The sequence below is a fragment of the Prionailurus bengalensis genome, chromosome X (genome assembly GCF_016509475.1).
Source record: "Prionailurus bengalensis isolate Pbe53 chromosome X, Fcat_Pben_1.1_paternal_pri, whole genome shotgun sequence".
In the NCBI taxonomy this organism is placed as follows: Eukaryota; Metazoa; Chordata; class Mammalia; order Carnivora; family Felidae; genus Prionailurus; species Prionailurus bengalensis.
Window position 1 is genome coordinate 125,662,690 of NC_057361.1, and position 18,075 is coordinate 125,680,764.

General features: G+C 36.3%; 1 protein-coding gene across 1 annotated transcript in view; it reads right to left on the minus strand.

Annotated features, from left to right (window-relative positions):
• The window catches only part of GABRA3 (gamma-aminobutyric acid type A receptor subunit alpha3), a 380,473-nt gene that overhangs the window by 188,457 nt on the left and 173,941 nt on the right, over window positions 1-18,075 (minus strand). The gene's annotated exons all lie outside the window — the stretch shown is intronic.

Below are 18,075 nucleotides of genomic sequence, written 5' to 3' on the forward strand. Positions count from 1 at the left end.
TTAAAACTTGTAAATTTAAAAATCAGGTGGCTCTGGGGAGAGGCAGGAGCATGAGAGGAAACTGAGTCCATACCCTTAAAGAGACAGCACAACAGACAGCCCTTGGAGACACAACATAGAAGCAGTAGTTTGAAAAATGTGTGGGGTATACAGGAGGGAAATTTGTTTACTAATCTCAGAGCATGTGCTGGAGGGGAAATGATTGTTAGAAGATTTCTCCAGGAACAAAAGAGCTGGTGGCACCACTTCCCTCCTCTGCCACCCAGCATAAACACACGCTTGTGTGAACAAGTGTATCACAAACACTTGCTACATAACTCATTAAAAGTGCATCATGCCCCTGCATTCTCCTGTGGACATACCTCCTTTGCAAGGCTATGAATCTCTGTCCTCTCTCACAACAGACCAATGCAAACCTTGCTAACACCTCCCACCTACCCCTCCAACTGGGCCTACCCAAGTCCCAGATGGCTGGAGGAACCCTCCTGATGGCTTGGACCTTGCTGGCACAGTGTGACCCATCCCTGCATTCTCCTGCAGTTAACGGCTACTGCATCTCTGGCAAATGCCTCGTCTAACTCAACCTAAGACCAAGCCGGCCCTTTATTGGCCCACTAACAATACAGGAACCTTGCCAAAAACAGGCAAGAGAACCATGTAGATAGCTGGACTGAAGGCAAAAGTGACCCAACCACAACAGCAGAGCACATGCACACACATCAAAGACATCCCTAAAGTACCAAGTTCTGGGGACAGGAGAAATTGTACTGCAGGCCACATCAAGACCTTTCTTCCATAAGATCACTACTTTCAAGAGAAGGATACCTAAAAAAAATGAAGGTAAGTAAAATGCCTGATAGAGAATTTAAAGTAATGGTCATAAAGACACTCAATGGACATGAGAAAGGGGTGGAGGACTTCAGTGCCACCCTTAACAAAGAGATAGAAAACATAAAAAGGAACCAATCAGAGATGAAGAAGTCTATAAATGCAATTAATAATACGCTGCATGGGACAAAGAGCAGACTAGAGTAAGCAGAAGAATGGAGCAACAACCTGGAGGACAGAGTAATGGAAAGCAATCAAGCTGAAAAGGAGAACAAAATAATAAAAGATGAAAATATACCTAGGGAATTCATCAAATCCATCAAGCCTATTAACATCCACATTAAAGGGATCCCAGAAGGAGAAGAGAGAAAGGGGGAAGAAATTTATTTGAAGAAACAATAGCTGAAAACTTCCCAAATCTGGGGAAGGAAACAGACATCCAGGCCTAGGAGGCACAGTGAGGCCCCAAAATATCAGCTCAAGACACATAGTAATTAAAACGGCAAAAAGTAGTGATAAAGAGAATTTTAAAAGCAGCAAGAGAAAAAAAAAACAGTTACATACTAGGGAAATCCCATAAGACTCTCAGGTGATTTACAGCAGAAACATTGTGACCTAGAAGGGAGTGGCATGACTTATTCAAATTGCTGAAAGAAAAAAAAAAAACACCTACAGCAAGAATACTCTACCTAAAAAGGCTATTGTTCAGAATAGAAGGAGAAATAAAGATTTTCCTGTACAAAAATTAAAGGAATTCATGAGCACTAAACTATCCCTACAAGAAACGTTAAAGGGGATTCTTTGAGTGGAAAGGAAAGAAAATAAATAGGAGTAAGTAGGAAACACAAAACCAATACAATTAAGTATATGTACGTCAAAATCAGTCAAGACACTTACAAAATAAAAGGATAGTGTAAAGTATGACACCTTAAATGTTGGGGGGGGTAGTAAAGAATGTACTCAAATGTAAGCAACTATCAACATAGAATACTATATGCATGTTATATGCAAACGTAATCACAACCACAAATCAAAAACCAATAATAGATATGAAAAATAAAAAAGAGAAGAATCCAAGTATATAACTAAAGGAAGCAACAAACCACGAGAGAAGACAGTAACAGAAGACAGGAACAGAGAACTACAAAAGAACCATAAAACAAGTAACAAAATGGCAATAAATACATAACTATCAATAATTACTTTGAATTCAAATGGACTAAATGGTCCATTTAAAAGACATATGGTGACATAATGAATTAAAAAAGAAAGATCCATCTATATGCTGCCTACAAGAGACATATTTTATGTCGAAAGACACACAGAAATTGAAAGCAAGGGAGGTAGGGGACCTCGGTGACTCAGTCGGTTAAGCATCCCACTTTGTCTCAGGTCATAGTCTCACAGTTCTTGGGTTTGAGTCCTGTGTCAGGCTCTTTACTGACAGCTCAGGACCTGGAGTCTGCTTCAGATTCTGTGTCTCCCTCTCTTTCTCTGCCCCTCTCCTGCTCATGCTCACTCTCTCAAAAATAAATAGAACATTGAAGGAACCAAGATGGCAGAACAGGATGGAAATTTTTGTGTGTGTGTCGTGTCCATGAAATACAGCCAGATCAACACTAAACCATCCTGCACACCTAAAACTGATTTGAGGATTAACACAACAATCTGCACAACCTGAACCACAGAACTCAGCAAGTATGTGGTATGGAGAGGTGAACTAGGGAAGAGAGAAGCCATGGAGGGCAGGGAGCTGTTTTTGTGTGCAGAGAGAGGACAGAGAGAAGGGGAAGAATATGGGGAAAGCACTCCCCCCAAAAAAAGCAGGTGGAGAGAAAGTGGAAAAGTGGAAACAGCCACAGGGACTGAACTAAAAAGGGAGAGAGGAGAAAGGAGAGGGCTTAAATTCCATTAAGACTCTATAAACAGAGGGAGTGCAGAGTCTTAAACTCTGCAGCTCATTACCTGGCAGTGCTCTAGTGGCAAGGGCGAATCCCCAGGAGCAGAGTGAAGTCCAAGGGTCTTTGGGCCACATGGGGAGAGGCAGTTCCCCTGCTGGGAGGACACCTGGTAGAGGCTATGTGGCTCCCCCACAGGCAAAGGCCCAGTGGACCGGGGAGAACAACCACATTTGCTTGTGTTGGAACAAGGTCATTGGGGGTGAAGCCTGGCACCAGATGTGTGTTGTGATTTGCCATAATCCCTGAAATGCTGCTGCTACACAATCATGTGAACTTTTCCTGGGATGGGCTGGCACCAGGCCACAGTCTCTGGGCATCAGCAGGAGCACGGTCCCACGAACGCTCCCGGGTGTGGCTGGCACCTGGCCATTGCTCAGTGAGACCCTCCTGCAGAGAAGCAGAATGGGTCAAAGTCACAGTCCGTCAGAGGTAATGGTTGGGAAAAATAGCCACATCTGAGATAAAACAGGGGGCAGGTGCTGCCTGGGGCTTGGTCACGGACAGTGTAAAAGTGGGAGTGGATGGAAGCAGAAGATGAAGGACAAGTGCGTGATTGCTGATCAGGGAGAACAGAGTTCCGATACTAGAGACTGGGTAACTGGGTGATGCCATTTTCACTGCTCCTGCACATGCACATACACACCTACAAGTGCCACAACACTCCACCCAGGTAAGCTAAGCAGCGCCATCTAGTGGAGAACAGAGCCATTACACTAAGACCCGCCCAACTGGGCCAACCTGGCTAATCAGGAACACAAGTCTCTCTGCAGGCTTAGTTTACAGAGTAAAAAGTGCTTCATAGTTTGACTTCTAGGGGAAAACGAATTATTTTCAATCATATTTCAGTCTATACACTAGTCCATTTATTCCATTTTCTTTTTTTCTCTTTTTTGTTTCTTGAACACAGAAAGAGAAAAATTTATTTTTATTTTCAATTTTCATTACAATTATTTTTCCACAATTATTTTCTACTATACTTTTTAACTTTGTGTATTTTTTTCAAATTGTAGTTTACTTCCATAATTTCATTTTAATTTATTTCAGGGTATTCATTGTTTCAAATTTACAAAATATTTCCCTTTCTGTTCTTTCCCCTTTTTTCTCTAATCTGTCAAGCCCCTTTCAACATCCACACCAAAACACACTACGGATCTAGCATCATTCATTTCATTTTAGTGTGTGTGTCTGTGTGTGTGTGTTGTTTTTTATTTTAATTTTTTTAATTTTAATTTTTTTAATTTTTTCACCTCATTAATACTTTTTCTTCCTTCAAAATTTCAAAACTAAGGATTCACCCAAAAGAAAGAGAAAGAAGAAACAACAGCCATGGAATTAACTAACACAGATACAAGCAAGATATCTGAACCAGAATTTCCAATCATGATAATAAGAATAGCAGGTGGAGTCAAAAATAGATTAGAATCCCTTTCTGTGGAGAGAAATGAAGTAAAAGAGGATGAAATAAAAAAATGCTATAACTGAGCTGCAATCTCAAATGAATGCCATGGTGACAAGGATAAATGAGGCGGAAGAGAGATCAGCAATATAGAGGACAAACATAGGGAGAATGATGAAGCACACAAAAGAGAGAGATTAAGGCAAAAGAGCACAATTTAAGAATTGAAGAAATCAATGACTGTTTAAAAAGGAACAACATCAGAATCAGGGGTCCCAGAAGATGAAGAGAGAAAAAGGCATAGAAGTGTTATGTGAGCAAATCATAGTGGAAAACTTTCCTAACCTGGGGAAAGACATAGAAATACAGGGAGTGCAAAGGACTACTATTAGATTCAACAAAAACTGACCATCAACAAGGCATATCATAGTCAAATTCACAAAATACTCAGGCAAGGAAAGAATCATGAAAGCAGCAAGGGAAAAAAAGTTCCTAATGTACAAGGGAAGACAGATCAGGTTTGCAGTAGACCTATCCACAGAAACTTGGCAGGCCAGAAAGGAGTTGCAGGATATATTCAATGTGCTGAATCAGAAAAGTATGCAGCCAAGAATTCTTTATCCAGCAAGGCTGTCATTCAAAATAGAAGGAGAGATAATAAGTTTCCCAGACAAAAAAAAAAAATTAAAGGAGTTTGTGACCACTAAACCAGCCCTGCAAGAAATTTTAAGGGGGATTTTCTGAGGGGAGAAAAGATGAAATACACACACACACACACACACACACACACACACACACACCCCAGAAGCTGGTTCTTTGAAAGAATTAACAAAATTGATAAACCACTAGCCAGATTGATCAAAAAGAAAAACGAAAGGACCCAAATAAATAAAAACAAGAATGAAGAGGAGAGATGACAACCAACACAGCAGAAATAAAAATAATGAGAGAATATTATGAGCAATTATATGCCAATAAAATGGGCCATCTGGAAGAAATGGACAAATTCCTAGAAACATATACGCTACCAAAACTGCAACAGAAAGAAATAGAAAATTTGAACAGACCCATAACCAGTAAGGAAATTGAACTAGTAATCAAAACTCTCCCAAAAAAACAAGAGTCCAGGGCCAGATGGATTTCCAGGGGAATTCTACCAAACATTTAAGAGTTAATACCTATTCTCTTGAAGCTGTTCCAAAAAAATAGAAATGGAAGGAAAACTTCCAAACTCTTTCTATGAAGCCAGCATTACCTTGATTCCAAAACCAGACAAAGACCCCACTAAAAAAAAGAACTAGACACCAATTTCCCTGATGAACATGGATGCAAAAATCCTCAACAAGATATTAGCCAACTGGATCCAAGAATACATTAAAAAAATTATTCAAGTGGGTTTTATACCTGGGATGCAGGGCTGGTTCAACACTGCAAAATAATCAATGTGATTCATCACATCCATAAAAGAAAGGACAAGAATCATATGACCCTCTCAATAGATACAGAGAAAGCATTTGAAAAAATATAGCATCCTTTCTTGATAAAAACCCTCAAGAAAGTAGGGACAGAAGGATCATACCTCAAGATCATAAAAGCCATATATGAAACACCCAATGCTAATATCATCCTCAATGGAAAAAAGCTGAGAGATTTCCTCCTAAGGTCAGGAACAAGACAGGGATGTCCACTCAATAATAATAATACTATGTTACTCAACATAGTATTAGAAGTCTTAGCCTCTGCAATCAAACAACACAAAAAAATAAAACTCATCCAAATCGGCCAGGAAGAGGTCAAAAATTCACTCTTCACAGATGACATGATACTCTCTATATGAAAAACCCAAAAGATTCCAGCAAAAATTTGCTAGAACTGATTCATGAATTCAACAAAGTTGCAGGATATAAAATCAACACCCAGAAGTCGGTTGCATTTCTGTACACCAACAATGAAGCAGCAGAAAAGGAAATCAAGGAATTGATCCCACTTACAATTGCACCAAAAACCATAAAATACCTAGGAATAAACCTAACCAAAGAGGTGAAAAATCTATACACTGAAAACTATGAAAAGCTTATGAAAGAAATTGAAGAAGACACAAAAAGATGTAAAAATATTCCATGCTCCTGGATAGGAAGAAGAAATATTGCTAAAATGTCGATACTACCCAAAGCAATCTACATATTCAATGCAATCCCTATCAAAATAACACCAGAATTCTTCACAGAGCTAGAACAAATAATCCTAATATTTGTGGAACCAGAAAAGACCCCAAATAGCCAAAGCAATCTTGAAAAAGAAAACCAAAGCAGGAGGCATCAAAATCCTGGACTTCAAGCTCTATTACAGAGCTGTAATCATCAAGACAGTATGGTTCTGGCAGAAGAACACTTAGATCAATGGAACAGAATAGAGAACCCAGAAATGGACCCACAAACATATGGCCAACTAATCTTTGACAAAGCAGGAAAGAATATCCAATGGAATAAAGACAGTCTCTTTGGCAACTGGTGCTGGGAAAACTGGACAGCGACATGCAGAAAAATGAACCTGGATTACTTTCCTACACCATACACAAAAAGCAACTCGACATAGATGAAAGGCCTAAATGTAAGATAGGAAGCCATCAAAATCCTCGAGGAGAAAGCAAGCAAAAACCTCTTGGTCTTGGCCGCAGCAACTTCTTACTCAACATGTCTCTGGAGGCAAGGGAAAAAAAAGCAAAAATAAACTGTTGGGACCTCATCAAAATAAAAAGCTTCTGCACAGTGAAGGAAACAACCAGCAAAACTAAAAGGCAACTGATGGAATGGGAGAAAATATTTGCAAACGAAGTATTAGATAAAGGGTTAGTATCCAAAATCTGTAAAGAACTTATCACACTCAACACCCAAAAAAACCAAATAATTCCGTGAAGAAATGGGCAAAGAACATGAATAGTCACTTCTCCAAAGAAAACATCCAGATGGCCGACCAATACGTGAAAAAATGCTCAACATCACTCATCATCAGGGAAATACAAATCAAAACCACCATGAGATACCACCTCACACCTGTCAGAATGGCTAACATAAACTCAGGCAACAACAAATGTTGGCAAAGATGTAGAGAAAGAGTATCTCTTTTGCACTGCTGGTCGGAACACAAACTGGTGCAGCCACTCTGGAAAACAGTATGGAGGTTCCCCCCAAAAATATAAATAAAACTACCTTATGACTCAGCAATTGCACTACTAGGCATTTATCCAAGGGATACAGGTATGCTGTTTCGAAGGGACACGTGGGCCCCAATGTTTATAGTAGCACCATCAACAATAGCCAAAGTATGGCAAAAACCCAAATGTCCATCGATGGATGAATGGATAAAGAAGATGTGGTATATATACACAATTGGGTATTACTCAGCAATCAAAAAAAAGAAATCTTTCCACTTGCAACTATGTGGATGAAACTAGAGGGTATTACTGCTAAGCAAAATAAGTCAGAGAAAGACAAATGTCATATGCCTTCACTCATATGAAGACTTCAAGACACAGAATAGATGAACACAAAGGAAGAGAAGCTAAAATAATATAAAAACAGGGAGGGGGGAAGGGGAAAAAACATAAGAGACTCTTAAATATGGAGAACAAACAGACGGTTACAGGAGGGTTTGTGGGAGGAGGGATGGGCTAAATGGGTAAGGGGCATTAAGGAATCTACCCCTGAAATCATTGTTCCACTCTACGCTAACTAACTTGGATGTAAAATTAAAAAAAAAAAAATGTTTGGGAAAAAAAATAAATAAAAATATATAGCAAATTGAAAAAAAAGAAAAGAAAAAAAGGAAACCACCAGTCACAGACTTTCAAATCTAGCCAAAAGAAAATTGTTTTTAAATTAAACATTAACCCTTTTATTGTGATTCTTGGACTTTTTTAAAAAAATAGAATATTAAAATTTTTTTTAAAAAGCAAGTGAAGGGATGAAAAAGCATTTATAAGATACATGGAAGTGAAAAGAAAGCCAGGGTAGCAATACTTTTATCAGACAAAATAGACATTATTTTTTATTTATGTTTAAATTAATTAGTTAACATTATATTAGTTTCAAGTGTACAATACAGTAAGTCAACAGTTCCATAAATCAACCTGTGCTCATCACAAGTGCACTCCTTAATCCCCATCACCTATTTAACCAATCCCCTCAACACCTTCCCCTCTGGTAACTTTGATAACCTTCCTTCTGCTTCTCTATAATTAAGAGTCAGTTTCTCTTTCTTTTCTTTCTTTCTTTCTTTCTTTCTTTCTTTCTTTCTTTCTTTCTCTCTTATTATTTTCCTTTGTGTGTTTGTTTTGTTCCTTTTTATCTTGGAAAGACAGTGATTTTTTATTCTGCTTAATCTTTTTTCTTTCAAGTTTTTATTTAAATTATATTTAGTTAATATGCAGTGATGTTAGTTTCAGGTGTAGAGTTTAGTAATTCATCACTTGCATACAACACCCACTGCTGATCACAAGTGCCCTCCTTAATCCTCATCACCCATTTAACCCATCCCCTCACCAACCTCCCCACCAGTAACCCTCAGTTCATTCTCTATAGTTAAGAGTATGTTTTCTGATTTGGCTATCCATTCATCTACTGTTAGACGCTTCCATATCTTGGCTATTCTAAATAATGTTGCTATAAACATAGGGGTGCATATATCCCTTTGAATTAGTGTCTTGGAGTCAGTGTCAAAGAATTTACTGCCCGTGTTCTTTTCTAGGATTTTGATGGTTTCTGGTCTCACTTTAGGTCCTTAATCCATTTTGAATTTATTTTTGTGTATGGTATAATAAAGTGGTCTAGATCCATTTTTTTTGCATGTTGATGTCCACTGTTCACACCATTTGTTGAAGAGACTGTCTTTTTCCCACAGAATATTCCTTCCTACTTTGTTGAATATTAATTGGCCATATAGTAGTGGGTTTATTTCTGCATATTCTGTTCTGTCCCATTGATCTATCTGTCTATTTTTGTGCAAGTACCACACTGTTTTTATTACTACAGCTTTCTAACATAATTTAAAGTCCAGAATTGTTATGCCTCCAGCCTTTCAACATTGCTTTGGCTATTCTTTTTTTTGTGTGTGGCTCCATACAAAATTAGTATTGTTTGTTTTGGTTCTGTGAAAAAATGCTGTTGGTTTTTGATTAGGGACTATATATAATCTGTAGATTGCTTTGTAGATGTTTTAACAATATCTGTTCTTTCAATCCATGAGCATGGAATGTATTTCCATTTCTTTGTGTTGTTTTGAATTTCTTTCATTAATGTTTTATAGTTTACCGAGTACAGGTCTTTCACCTCTGGTTAGATTAATTCCTAAGTATCTTATTATTCTGGTTGCATTGTAAATGGGATTTATTTCTTAATTTGTACAACATAGACTTTAAATAAAGACTCAATTTGACAATAAATTATATTTTTTAAAAAAAGACTAACAGACAAAGAAGGACACTACTTAATGATAAAGGGAACAATTCAACAAGCTTTAACAATTGTAAGTATTTATTCACCCAACATGGGAGCAACCAAATACATATAGAGGTTAATAACAAAAATAAAGGAAGTAACTGATAGTAATACAATAAGAGTAGAGGACATTAACACTCTCACTTACATGAATGGATAGATCATCCAAACAGAAAGTCAACAAGGAAACAATGGCTTTGAAGGACACATTGGACCAGATGGATCCAACATATATATTCAGAAAATTCCATCCTAAAACAGAATACACATTCTTTTCAGGCGCACATGGAACATTCTCCAGAATACATCACAAAAAAGGCCCAAAGAACTCAATAAGATGGAAGTCATACCATACATCTTTTCTTACCATAATGTTGTGAAACTAAAAATCAACCACAAAAAAAAATCTGGAAAGAATACAAGTATATGAAGGTTAAATATCATTCTACTGAAAAGTGAGTGAATGAGTCAAGCAAGAAATCAAAGACAAAATCAAAAAGTACCTGGAAACAAATGAAAATGAAAACACAATGGTCCAAAATCTTTGGGATACAACAAAAATAGTTCGAACAGGGAAGTTAATAGCAATATAGGCCTACCTCAAGCAGCAAGAAAAATCTCAAATAAACAACCTAACCTTACATCTAAAGGAACTAGAAAAAGAAAAACAAAGCCCAAACCCAGTAGAAGGAAGGAAATAATAAAGATAGAGCAAAAATAAATAAAATGGAGACTTAAAAAATCAATAGAACAGACCAATGAAACTAGGAGCTGGTTCTTAGAAAAGATTTAAAAAAATTGAGAAACTTTCAGTCAAATTCATCAAAAAAAGGAGAGGGCTCAAATAAAATCAGAAATGATGAAAGAAGAGATAAAACGACCAACATCAGAGAAATACAAAGGATTATAAGAGAATATGATGAAAAATTATATACCAACAAATTGGACAACCTAGAAGAAATGGATAAATTCCTAGAAACACATAACCTCCCAAAACTGAATTAGGAAAAAATAGAAAATTTGAACAGATTGATTACCGCAATGAAATTGAATCAGTAATCCAAAAACTCCCAAGAAACAAAAATCCGGGACCAGATGGCTTCACAGGGGAATTCTACCAAACATTTAAAGAAGAGTTAATGCCTATTTTTCTCAATTTAATGCAAAAAAAAAAAAAATAGAAGTAGGAAAGCTTCCAAATTCATTGTACAAGGCCAGCATGGCATTAATACCAAAACAATATAAGAAAGCACCCGTGCGCACACACACACACACACACACACACACACACACACACCAGAACTACAGGTCAATAGCTTTGATAAACAGAAGCAAAAATCCTGAACAACATATTAGCAAAACAAATGCAACAATACATTAAAAAATCAAAACGAATGCAACAATACATTAAAAAATCATTCACCATGATCAAATGGGATTTGCTCCTGGGATTCAAGGATGGTTCAGTATTCACAAACTAATCAACATGATACTTCACATCAACAAGAGAAAGGGAAAAAAAAAAAAACATATGACTGTTTCAATAGATATAGTGAAATCATTTGTCAAAGTACAATATCCACTCATGAGTAAAACCTTCAACAAAGTATGTCTAGAGAGAATATACCTCAACATAATAAAGGCCATAGAGTAAAAGAAAAAAACCTCACAGCTAACATCATACTCAATGGTGGAACACTGACAGCTTTTCCCCTAAGGTCAGGAACAAGAAAAGCGTGTCCACTCTCACCACATTTATTAAACAAAGTACTGGAAGTCCTAGCCACAGCAATCAAACAACAAAAAGTAATAAAAGTCAACCAAATTGGTAAGGAAGAAGTAAACCTTTCACTATTTGCAGATGGCATCATATTATATATAGAGAACCCTAAAGACACCACGAAAAATTACTAAAAGAGATAAATGAATTCATTAAGGTTGCAGGATACAAAACCAATACACATAAATTCATCACATTCCTATACAGTAATAATGAAGTAGCAGAAAGAGAAATTAAAATAATCCCATTTACAAATGAACCAAAAATAATAAAATACCTGTGAATCAACTCAACCAAGGAGGTGAAATACCTGTACTCTGAAAACTATAAAACATTAATGAAAGAAACTTAAGATGACACAAACAAATGGAAAGATATTCCATGCTCATGGATTGGAAGAACAAATATAGTTTAAATGCCCATATTACCCAAAGCAGTCTACAGATTGAACGCAATCCTTATCAAATTACCAACAGCATTTTTCACAGAACTAAATGAAAAAAATCCTAAAATTAGTAGGGAACAACAAAAGACACTGAATAGCCAAAGCAATCTTGAAAAATAACAAAACTGAAGGTATCAGAGATACCTGGAGATTTCAGAAATATTACAGATTTCAGAAATACTCAGAAAACTGGAAATTTCAGGATATACTACAAACTTGCAGTAAGCAAAACACTATAGTACTGGCACAAAAATAGACACACATATCAGTGGAATGGAATAGAAAGTTCAGAAATAAACCACAATTATTTGACAAGGGAGGCAAGAATATTCAATGGGAAAAAAAAGCAGTCCCTTTGACAAATGGGGCTGGGAAAACTGGACAGCTCCATGTGAAAGAATGAAATTATACCATTTTCTTACACTGTACACAAAAATAAATTCAAAATGGATTAAGGAGCTAAATATGAGACCTGAAACCATCAAAATCCTAGAAGAGAGGACAGACAGTAATTTCTCTGAAATCAGCCATGGCAACATTTTTCTTGAGGTATTCTGAGGCGAGGGAGACAAAAGCAAAAATAAACTATTGGAACTATATCAAATAAATGTTTCTGCACAGTGAAAGGATCAATAAACAAAACAAAAAGACAATCTACTGAATGGGAAAAGATAATTTGCAAAAAAATATTGGATAAAGGGTTAGTATCCAAATATATAAATAACTTCTACAACTCAACGCCAATTAATCCAATTTAAGAAAGGGCAGAAGACATAAATAGACATTTTTTCCAAGGAAGACATAGACGGCCAACAGACAGATGAAAAGATGATCAACATTACTCATCATCAGAGGACTGCAAATCAAAACCACAGAGACATATCATCTCACACCTGTCAAAATGGCTAAAATAAAAAAAAATCAAGAAACAACAAGTGTTGGCAAGAATGTGGAGAAAAAGTAATCCTCATGCATTGTCAGTGGGAATGCAAAGTGGTTCAGTCACTGTGGAAAACAGGATGGAGGTTCCTAAAAAATTAAAAGTAGAACTACCCTATGATCCATTAATTCCACTACTCAGTGTTTATTCAAAGAATGTAAAAATACTAATTCCAAAAGATATATACACCATTATATTTCTTGCAGCACTGTTTACAATGGCCAAATTATGGAAGCAGCTCAAGTGTCCATTAATAGATTAATGGATAAAGAAGAATATATATAAACCTATACACATTAATATATATACACATTAATATCTATTATATATACACACAATGGAATATTACTCAGCCATATAAAAATGAAATCTTTCCTTGGGGTGCCTGGGTGGCACAGTTGGTTAAGTGTCCGACTTCAGCCAGGTCACGATCTCATGGTCCGTGAGTTCGAGCCCCGCGTCAGGCTCTGGGCTGATGGCTCAGAGCCTGGAGCCTGTTTCCGATTCTGTGTCTCCCTCTCTCTCTGCCCCTCCCCCGTTCATGCTCTGTCTCTCTCTGTCCCAAAAATAAATAAACGTTGAAAAAAAAATTAAAAAAAATGAAATCTTTCCATTTGCAATGACATGAATGGAACAGTAGGGTATAATTCTAAGAAAAATAAATCACAGAAAAAATATGATATGATTTCACTCATATGTGGAATTAAAGAAACAAAAAAACAGAAAAGAGAGAGAGAAACTAAGAAACGGACTCCTTTTTTAAGTTTATTTATTTATTTTGGGGGGTAGGCACAATCAGGGAAGGGACAGAGAGAGAGGGAGAAACCTGACATGGCGCTCAATTTCATGAACTGTGAGATCATGACCTGAGCCAAAATCAAGAGTCAGACGCTTAACTGACTGAGCCGCCCAGCCACCCCAAGAGGACCCTTAACTATAGAGAACAAACTAATAGTTACCAGGGGGTAGATGGGTGAGGGATGGGTGAAATAGGTGAAGGAGATTAAGAGTTCACTTATCATAATGAGCACTGAGTAATGTACGGAATTGTTGAATCACTATATTGTATACTCAAAACCAATATAACACTGTATGTTAACTATACTCAAATTAAAGAATGAACAAAGCCAGAGGCATCAGAACACCTGAATTCAAGTTATGTTACAAAGCTATAGTAATAAAAACAATATGCTACTAGCATAGAAACAGGCACATAGGTCAGTGGAACAGAATTAGGAATGTAGATAGAAATCTACATATTTATGGTCAATTGATGTTTGACAGTGTTGCCAGGAACACAAAATAGGGAAAGAATGCCTTTCCTACACACACACACACACACACACACACACACACACATATATATATATATATATATATATATACACACACACACACACACATACACACACACACTGGAATATCATTCAGCCATAAAAAGAATGAAATCTTGCCATTTGCAAAAATATAGGTGGATCTGGAGAGTATAATGCTAAGTGACATAAGTCAGTCACAGAAAGATAAATACCATATAATTTCACTCATATGTGGAATCTAAGAAATAAAACAAATTAACAAATTATAAGAGAGACAAATAAAAATATAGACTCTCAACTATACAGAGCAAGCTGATAGTTCCCAGCAGGCAGGTGTGTGGGGGATGGATGATGGGGATTAAGAGTATATTTATCATGATGAGGAGTAATTGTATTTAATTGTTGAATCACTATAGGGCACATTTGAAACTGATATAACACTGTATATTACCTATACTGGAATAAAATTTAAAAAATAAAAATAAAAAAGCAAAAATAAGCAAGTGGGAATATATAGATATAGATATAGATAGATAGATAGATAGATAGATATAGATATAGATGGATAGATAGGTATGTATCAAACAGCCTCTCACAGTGAAGGAAAAAATCAATAAAACTAAAAGGCAGTCTACAGAATGGGAAAAGATATTTGCAAATGACATATCTGATAAAGGGTTAGTATCCAAAATCTATAAAGAACTTACCAAACTCAACATCAAAAAACAAATAATCCAATTGAGAAATGGGCAGAGGACACGAATAGCCACTTTTCCAGAGAAGACATACAGATGGTTAACAGACACATGAAAAGACCCTCAACATTTCTCATCACCAGGGAAGGAGAAATCAAAAGTATAACGAGATACCACCTCACACCTGTTAGAATGGTTAAAATTAACAACACAGGAAACAACAGATGTTGCTGAGGATGTGGACTGACTTAAATCCAGCAATTGGACTACTAGGTATTTACCCAAAGAATATAAAAATACAGATTTGAAGGGACACATGCACCCCAATGTTTTATAGCAACATTACCAACAATATGCAAATTATGGAAAAAGCCCAAATGTCCATTGACTGATGAATGGATAAAGATGTGGTATGCACACACACATACACACACACATGCACACACACACACACACACACACACACACACACACACACAATGGAATATTACTCAGCCATCAAAAATAATGAAACCTTGCCATTTGCAACGAGGTGAATGGAGCTACAGGGTATTATGTTAAGTGAAATAAATCAGAGAAAGACAAATACCATATTATTTCACTCATACGTAAGAAACAAAACATATGAACACAGGGGAAGGTAGGAAAACAGAGGTAGCCAAACCATAAAAGACTCATAGAAACAAACTTGCTGGAGGGGAGGTGGGTGTGGGATGGGCTAAATAGGTGATGGGCATTAAGGAGGGCACTTGTTATGATAAATACTGGGTGTTATATATAAATGATGAATCACTAAATTTTACATGTGAAACCAATATTACACTATATGTTAACTAGAATTTAAATAAAAACTTGAAACAAAAAAGTAAATAAAATTAAATTAAATTAACTGAAAGACACATTTGTAACCCTAAAGAATTTAGCCTTTCAGTCAGTTAAGTGTCTGACTTCGGCTCAGGTCATGATCTCACGGCTTGTGAGCTTGAGACCCACATTGGGCTCTCTGTTGTCAGCACAGAGCCTGATTTGGATCTTCTGTCCCTCTCTCTCTGCATCTACCCTGCTCATGTTCGCGCTCTCTCTCTCTCTCTCTCTCTCAAAATTAAAATAAACATTTTTAATAATTATAAAAAGGATTTAGCCTTTATTTCTGGAAGAAAAACACCTAATGTTTACTTGGATACACAAAACAAAATTAAGGATATCTTATACAGTAAAAGAACTCTCCACTTCTGTGAAATTAATATTGAAACTACAAAAGAAATGGAATTTGGTAACCAGGAGATTACTTCAAGCTGTATTATAGGCCATGTTGCTCTTCCCATACAAGACAGAATAAGATCCCATTCTTGTGCCAACATTGAGGAGCAATGGTCATGTAATTTTTATACTACTACCACACTTCTTCCAGAATCTCAGAAACTGCTACTACTAACAGGTAACATTTACTGAGCTGATACCATGTGCCAGGCATGGTTGTAATTTTATGTGTACATTTTAATGCACTTAATCTTCACAACAGCTAAGATAGGTGTTAATATTATTTCCATCTTAAAGGTAAGGAAACTAAGACTTTGACATTACTTCTAAAAAATGTTATGAAAGAACGCAGAATCCAGAAATATATGAAGAAAAACAACCCATCTTCCCTCACTCCTGGGTAACTGCTGTCAAGTTGACATCTGGATGCAACTTTCCCTCCAGTAATGTATTTTAAATACTTTATTAAAATTTATTTCTATGGAATTTCTTTTGAGAATTACATCTAGGGAAGGCAAAGGGAAAAAAAAAGTATAGCATGTCAATTTAGCAAAGCAATTTAGTCTGATTTTTAAACACATGTTTTAGAGTAACAAAAATTGCCAGTGTAGAATACAGGGGAATGAAGGCAAACATTTCTATTGGAAGATATCTTTCACACTTTTAAAAAATGACTAAAATGTGGCAATTTAAGTGTTCAACAACAGAACTGACAGTAAATTAGAGTATATCAGTATAAAGGAAAGTTATATAGGCATTAAAAGGTTTTATTTAATCTTTATTTATTTTTGAAAGAGAGAGACAGACAGAAAGACAGACAGGGCAAGCAGGGGAGGAACAGAGAGAGAGACACACACACAGAATCCAAAACAGGCTCCATGCTCCGAGCTGTCAGCACAGAGCCCGATGCAAGGCTTCAACTCACAAACTGTGAGATCATGATCTGAGCCAAAGTCAGATGCTTAACTGACTGAGCCACCCAGGCACCCCTAGGCATTAAGTTTTAATTACAACTAACTGTTGCAAATTATTAACTTGGAAAATATTCATGATATAATATAGAATGGATAAAACTGATATAATCATATAATGACTTCAAGAAATATTTTTGAACAAAGGAACTATGTAAATTATATGTATGAATGTGCATATATGTAAAGAAAAGTAGATATTAACAGTAATTCTACTTCCAAATGGAATACAAGTAGTTTTAATTTTCTTATTTATAAAAAAAAGTTAACCTAGAATTTTAACAACTTTTTTTTAATTTTTTTTCAACGTTTATTTATTTTTGGGACAGAGAGAGACAGAGCATGAACGGGGGAGGGGCAGAGAGAGAGGGAGACACAGAATCGGAAACAGGCTCCAGGCTCTGAGCCATCAGCCCAGAGCCTGACACGGGGCTCGAACTCACGGACCGCGAGATCGTGACCTGGCTGAAGTTGGACGCTTAACCGACTGCGCCACCCAGGCGCCCCAACAACTTTTTTTTTATTGTTAGAATGAATTTACCCAATTCACAATTTAGTACTACACAATGCCATTCACTGCTTAATAAGCATTCATGAATACACAATGGTTTGATTCTGGTACTATATACCTGACATTGCCAACCAAAGATACAGGAAATATTGATTTCCTTTGGAAATATTCTTTGACTGTTTAGGAAAAAACTTGTTATCATCAGCAATCTCCAGAGTCAAATGCTTTCCTAACTTTGATGATTTATACAGCCAAAAGTTTATATTTCTTGTATAAACTCCTATATAAAAAGTAATAAGGCAATTATGAATGAAAAAAATAAAAAATAAAAATACCAGGTAACTTACTGATTTCTTATAGGATATTAATATTTGGTGGCACAGAGTTTGAAAAATGCTGACAGGAGCACTGATCAGGATTTGTTGAAAGTCTTGAAATGGGATAACACAGAGGATACATGAAGACACTGAAGATAGA